The sequence below is a fragment of the Chrysochloris asiatica genome, unplaced genomic scaffold, assembly GCF_000296735.1.
Source record: "Chrysochloris asiatica unplaced genomic scaffold, ChrAsi1.0 scaffold00105, whole genome shotgun sequence".
Taxonomy (NCBI): Eukaryota; Metazoa; Chordata; class Mammalia; order Afrosoricida; family Chrysochloridae; genus Chrysochloris; species Chrysochloris asiatica.
In genome coordinates, this window is record NW_006408623.1 from 7,426,848 (window position 1) to 7,432,847 (window position 6,000).

Genomic DNA, 6,000 nt, shown 5'->3' on the forward strand with positions numbered 1-6,000 from the left:
ACAGGTACCAGCACCATGTTGTCCGTCCAGATGAAAGGGCCTGGCCACTGGGATTCTAATGCTCTTTGATCTCCCTGTAGAAGGTCGGCTTGTCTGCCTAGAGACCCCTCTGAAGGGCAATTTAAAAGTTGCATTTGAGCAACATCAAGTGAATGTCTTCCCATCTCATGCCGTGAGGAGCTCTTTGGTGTAGCTCATGGCCAGATGTAAAGAAAGATATTAACCCTTCCTTTGAATGCCATGTCTGGCAGGCTATCAGGACACATGTGTTTGTGCCTGTGCACCGTCCCCTGCACCAGTCCTTGATGGTGAACTCATAGTCGTATTTAAAAGTCATCATGAGACTTGATGATGCTTGATTTGAGATGTCATGCGCAACAATGGACGGATGCTTAAGGAACGAAGATGGGGAGATTTTAGGGCATAGCTGAGGCTCTTTCTCCAGGTGTTGTGATCAATAAAATAATCTATTTTTAATGGTGAACTAGCACGGCCTACTAAATACCAATTACTGGGTAAAATGCTTTCGGGAATTGCAGCTATTCTGTGAGTTGTGTCCTTCCTCTAAGATGCTCATCCCAGACCAGAAATATGACCGGGCGGCTTCGGATACTGTTCGTGTAAGAGGAAAAGTGGCTCGTGTTGAAAATAGTCTGTTTTATTTTGTGAGTATTTGAGGAAAGTGAATTGTTGTCTGGAAGCCCAGATTTCTGTGTGTTTTCTTTATAAGGAAAAAAGGAGAGGGAAAAATAGCCTGAGATCCTGAACCTCATCAGCCTCAGTCCGCTCAGCGCAGGGTGAGGCTTAGATGGCCCACCCAGGTGCCCAGGCTGTGGACGTCTGCAGTGATGATATGACCTGTGTGGGTCGTGGTCTCCTTGAAGTTAGGGGTCACTGCCATGAGTTCAAGAGACAGAGCAGCTCACTGACTAGATGGATGAACCATCGGACAATGAGGGGGAGGAAGAGAAGACTCCTGACATGTCTTCACAGTGGTGGCGCCATTGTTAAGCACCGTCCAGTCAGTTCTGACAAATAGCAACCGTAGAGGGTTTCCTAGGAGTGGCTGGTGGGTTTGAACTACTGAACTAATAGCTAGAAGTCTAGTGCTTATCCAACAATACCACCCTAGGCTTTATCTCACAGTGTAAACTTCTGGAGATTGTACTGTCTTGGGGTCCTGTATGTTTATAGTGCTGACTACCATTTGAAATTACAGAAGCTGTTTTAACTTTATCATCAAGTGTCGTTGAGTCAATTCCAACTCACAGTGACTAGACAGGAGAGAGGGGAACGGTCCCCAAAGGGTTTCCTACACTGTTATCTTTATGGGAGCAGACCCGTAGGGCTTTCCTCCCTTGGAGCCACTAAGTGGTTCCCCCTGCCTGTCACGTTCAGTATTATAAATTAAAAAGTGTAACCAAACCCAAAAGCCATCAAATCAATTTTGACCCATGGCGAGCCTATAGGACAGAGTAGAAATGCCCCCCTTCCCCCCCAGGATTCCTGAGGCTGCCTGCTGCTACTGAGGGTCAGCACTGGACTGGTGACCACAAGGTTCACATTTCAAACCCACCAGCTGCTCTTGAAAACCCTTCTACAGGGTCGCTCCGAGTCGCCATGCAGCAAATCTGTATTGAAGCTCTTGGCCACGTTTTTGCGCAGAGCGGTTGGTCGGTTTGTCTCGTTACCTTTTTAGGTAAGAGCACCACCAGGGCACCTTCGAAAATCATTTGCACTGTCATCACAATGACAACTTACTTGTCTTGTCATCCATCCTTTGAGTGTGTTTTTATATGTAGTGCTGCTGCTGGTGTGCTGTGCGGTTGCTTCCTACCCATAGTGAACCTGTACAGGGCTGAGGAGACTGTCAGTCTTTACGGGAGCTTGAGTCCATTGCTGTGGCCTCTGTACCAGTCCTTCTCGTTACGGGGGCTCCCTCTTTGTTGCTTTCCTCCATTTTTCCAAGCATGATGTCCTTCTCCAGGAACTGGCCCCTCTGGTTAATATGTCCAAAATATGAGAGACGAAGTCTGGCCATCTTGGCTTCTAAGGAGCACTCTGGCTGCACGTCTTCCAACACAGATTGGTTTGTTTCTCTGACAGTCCGTGCTATCTTCTTCTCCAGCACCATGACTCAAATGTACCAATTCTTCTACAGTCTTCCTTATTTATTGTCCAACTTTAATATGCATAGGTTGTTGTTGTTGTTAAGTGCCATCGAGTCGGTTCCGACCCATAGCGACCCTGTACAGGGTTTCCGAGGGTGTAAATCTTTACGGGAGTAGAAAGCCTCATCTTTCTCCCGCAGAGCAGCTGGTAGTTTCGAACCGCTGACATTAAGGTTCGCAGCCCGATTCGTAACCACTACGCTACCAGAGCTCCTTTGCATAGGAGGTTATTGGAAATACCATGGCTTAGGTCAGGCAACCTTTAGCCCTCAAACTGGCATCTTTGCTCTTGAACACTTTGTGCAGTAGATTTGCCTAATGCAGAACATCATTTAATTTCTTGACTGCTGCTTCCATGAGGGTTGATGGTTGATCCAAGCAAAATGAAGTCCTTGACACCTTCAATCTGTTCTCCATTTATTTTGATGTTTTTGATTCAATGGTGAATAGTTTTCAAAATTTTCTTTACATTGAGTTGTAACCAATGTAAGGCTGTGGTCTCTGATCTTCATCAGTAAGTATCTTAAGTCCTCTTCCCTTTCAGCAAGCAAGGTTGTATCATCTGCATATTGCAGGTTGTTAATGAGTCTTCCTCCAATCTTGATGCCAAGTTCTTCTTCATATAACCCAGGTTCTCCAATTATGTGCTCAGCATACAGCTTGAATAAGTATGGTGAAAGAATACAACCCTGGCACACACCTTTCCTAATTTTAAACCATTCAGTGTTCCCTTGATCTGTTCAATTGAGTGCCTCTTGGTCTATGCACAGGTTCCTCATGAGCACAATTAAGTGTTCCAGAATATTCATTCTCCTCAGTGTTGTCCATAGCTTGTCACAATCCACACAATCAAAAGCCTTTGCGCAGTCAATTAAAGCACAGGTAAACATCTTTCTGATGTTCTCTGCTTTCAGCCAAGATCCCTCTGACATCAGCAGTGGTTTCCCTTGTTCCACATCCTCATCTGAATCTGACTTGAACCTCTGGCAGTTAGTTCCCTGTCAAATATACTGTTGTCATCGTTTTTTAATATCTTTAGCAAAATTTTATTTGCATGTGATATTAATGATATTGTCCTATAATGTCCACATCCCACTGGACCATCTCTCTTTAGAATGGACACAAATATAGATCTCTTCTAATAAGTTGGCCAGGTAGCTATCTTCCAGATTTCTTGGCATAGATGAGTAGATGCTTCTAGTTTTAAAATGCTTTTAAATCTGATTAAAGAAACAGCTTCATCTGTGTCATATCTTAAAATAATTTTGAACAAAATTATATCACTTAAAATGTCATATTTGCTCATTCAATTGTGTGTGTGTGTGTGTGTGTGTGTGTGTGTGTGTGTGTGTGTCGGCGGGGGGGGATGTGTTTTTTCTGAACTCCGGAAACTAGTGCCCTGAGATCATCTTTAAGCTTAAACCAAAAATATCCCTTGGAGTCGTCTTCAGACCAAACAGGAGGTTAGCTTCCCCAGTAAAGACTGTCTGCCACTAGCCTTGTGCTCTGTTAAGACCTACCTCTGTGGTATCCAACTGACAACAACAACCTGAAGATTAGGTAGGTGCCTGAGGGGCTCCGGAGAGGAGGACTGAGGATAGACACACGCCTCAAAGACTGTCATCAGTGTCACTGAACTACACACGGGGAAACTGTCGAATTGGTGTGTGTTTTGTGGCATGTATTCTCAACATCACCACCAATAAAAGAAAGCAAACTCATAAAAAAAATGCTCTTTTCCATTGTTAGTATACCTTGCTTCTGACTCTGTAAATTGCTATCTATCTTTTGTAAAACACCCTGGCCTTATCTATAAAAACATAAGAATGTTAAAATCCTTTGATTTAGGAATCTCACTTTGAAAAACTATATTCTAGAAAAAAAGCCTCAAAATGTAGAAAAGCTATCTAGGTCTCATTGCAGCTTTGCTTATAATCGTTACAATTGGAAACAAAGCTGAATGTCCCACAATAGTGAAATTGCCTCAAAAATACGACCACCCACCAAGCAAGCCTGTGTGTAAATACAGCACAGCAGTATGATCATGGGGAAATGTGTACATTGGCTGAAACAGCAAATCAGGACCCCTGACTGCATGCACAGTATAGGTAAAGTCTTGAAGCAAGTGGTCTAAGAATGGTACCAGTGGTCATCGTAGGTGTGAAGGTCAAAGTGGGTCCAGTGTTTCTTGTCTCTATTTGAAATGTTTTATGTAATGCAGCTCGATTGCATTTTTTATCAGAAGAACATGTACTTTGTGAAATTTAAGCAATAGATGAAAGCAAAAAGGAAAAGGACAGCTCACCTCCCATCCCCAACTCAAAAATAAACAGTGTTAATACCAAGGGGAGTGCTTTGGTGGGATCAGCACTGGACTGCTATCCACAAGGTCAGTGGTCAAACCCACCAGCCACTATAGGAACCCCTCTACAGGGTCACCAAGAGTCAGAACTAACTCCATGGCACTTCACAACAACAGCAGCAAACAATATTTGATGAGAGAGTTCTAGTGACATAGTGGTTAAAGCGCTTCACTGTTAACAGAAAGGTTGTTGGTGCTTTAAACCCACCTGTAAAGCGTTAAACAGTCTTGGAAACCCTTTGGGGTGGTTCAGTTGTGTCCCACGGGGTTACTATGTGTTGGAATTAACTTGACAGTTGTGAAAATCATCTCAGGATCCACCCCTTGCATATCTAGAAAAAGACAGTAAGAGGTCTAGCAATAGACGGGTTGTTGCATTTAACTGACTGGTGGGTTTGACTCGAGATTAGTAATCCAGTATGTATCCTACAGCAGTACACCAGGACTCCAAGAGGGCAAATAGTTAGAAATACAAATGGATTTCTCAAATACAGGGTTGGCACATATTATCTATGAAGGGCCAAAAAGCATTCTAGGCTTTGTGGCTCAGACAGTCTCGACCACTTGGCTGGCCCTTGTAGTGTGAAAGTAGCAATAGGTAATCTGTAAATGACATACAGTAAAACCTTAGCTCCCCGTTCCTTTGTTCACATCCAGAGTTGCATGTGACATTATTTCTTTCTGCCTTATGTTGTTGTTGTTGCGACTTGCTGTCAGTACAGCTCTGACTCATAGCAACCCTGATTAGGGTTTCTGAGGCGTGACTGGCGGGTTTGAACTGAAAGAGGCCCTTTAGTATTTCTTATGGTGCCAGTATGATGCAGACACATTCTGTCAGCCTTTTTGTGTCCAAAAAGTCTTTCATTCATCCTTGTTGTTAAAAGAAATTTTCACTGGTGAGTATTTTATATTTACTTTCTAAAATTTGTATTTTAGTTTTTGAAAGATGTTGTTCCACCGTCTCCTTGCTTGCATGCTTCCCAACAAGAATTCTGCTGTTAGCTGTAACTTTGTCCCCTAGCATGGAAGATGTCCTTTTAAAAAAGATTACTACTATTAAGGTTCCTTATGACTGTTTTCTAACAGTATATGATGATGAATCTTGGTGCAATTTTCTCCATGCTTCTTGTACTTGGTTTTGCTGCACTTCGTGAATCTGCGCATTTATAGTTTTCATTAAATTTGGAAATATTTTGGCCATTATTTCTTCAAGTATTTTTATTGACTTCTAGCCGCCTTTGCAAGTTTGAAATGACCCCCTCCCTCCTTTCTTGCTTCTTTCTGGCTCATTTTTTCCTCTCTCTCCTTAATTCTGAATATTTTGTATAAGTGTGTCTTCAAATTCTCTAGCCTGCCTTCTGTGGTGTTGGCTCCGCCCACTGTGTTTCCCTCTTCAGATGCTGGCTTCATCTGTTGGCCCCGCCCACTGTGTTTCCCTCTTCAGATGCTGGCTTCATCTGTTGGCCC

At 43.2% G+C, this 6,000-nt stretch overlaps 1 protein-coding gene across 1 annotated transcript in view; it reads left to right on the forward strand.

Moving 5' to 3' along the window:
- MGMT (O-6-methylguanine-DNA methyltransferase) overlaps window positions 1-6,000 on the forward strand; it is a 207,858-nt gene that overhangs the window by 88,901 nt on the left and 112,957 nt on the right. The window lies entirely within an intron of this gene.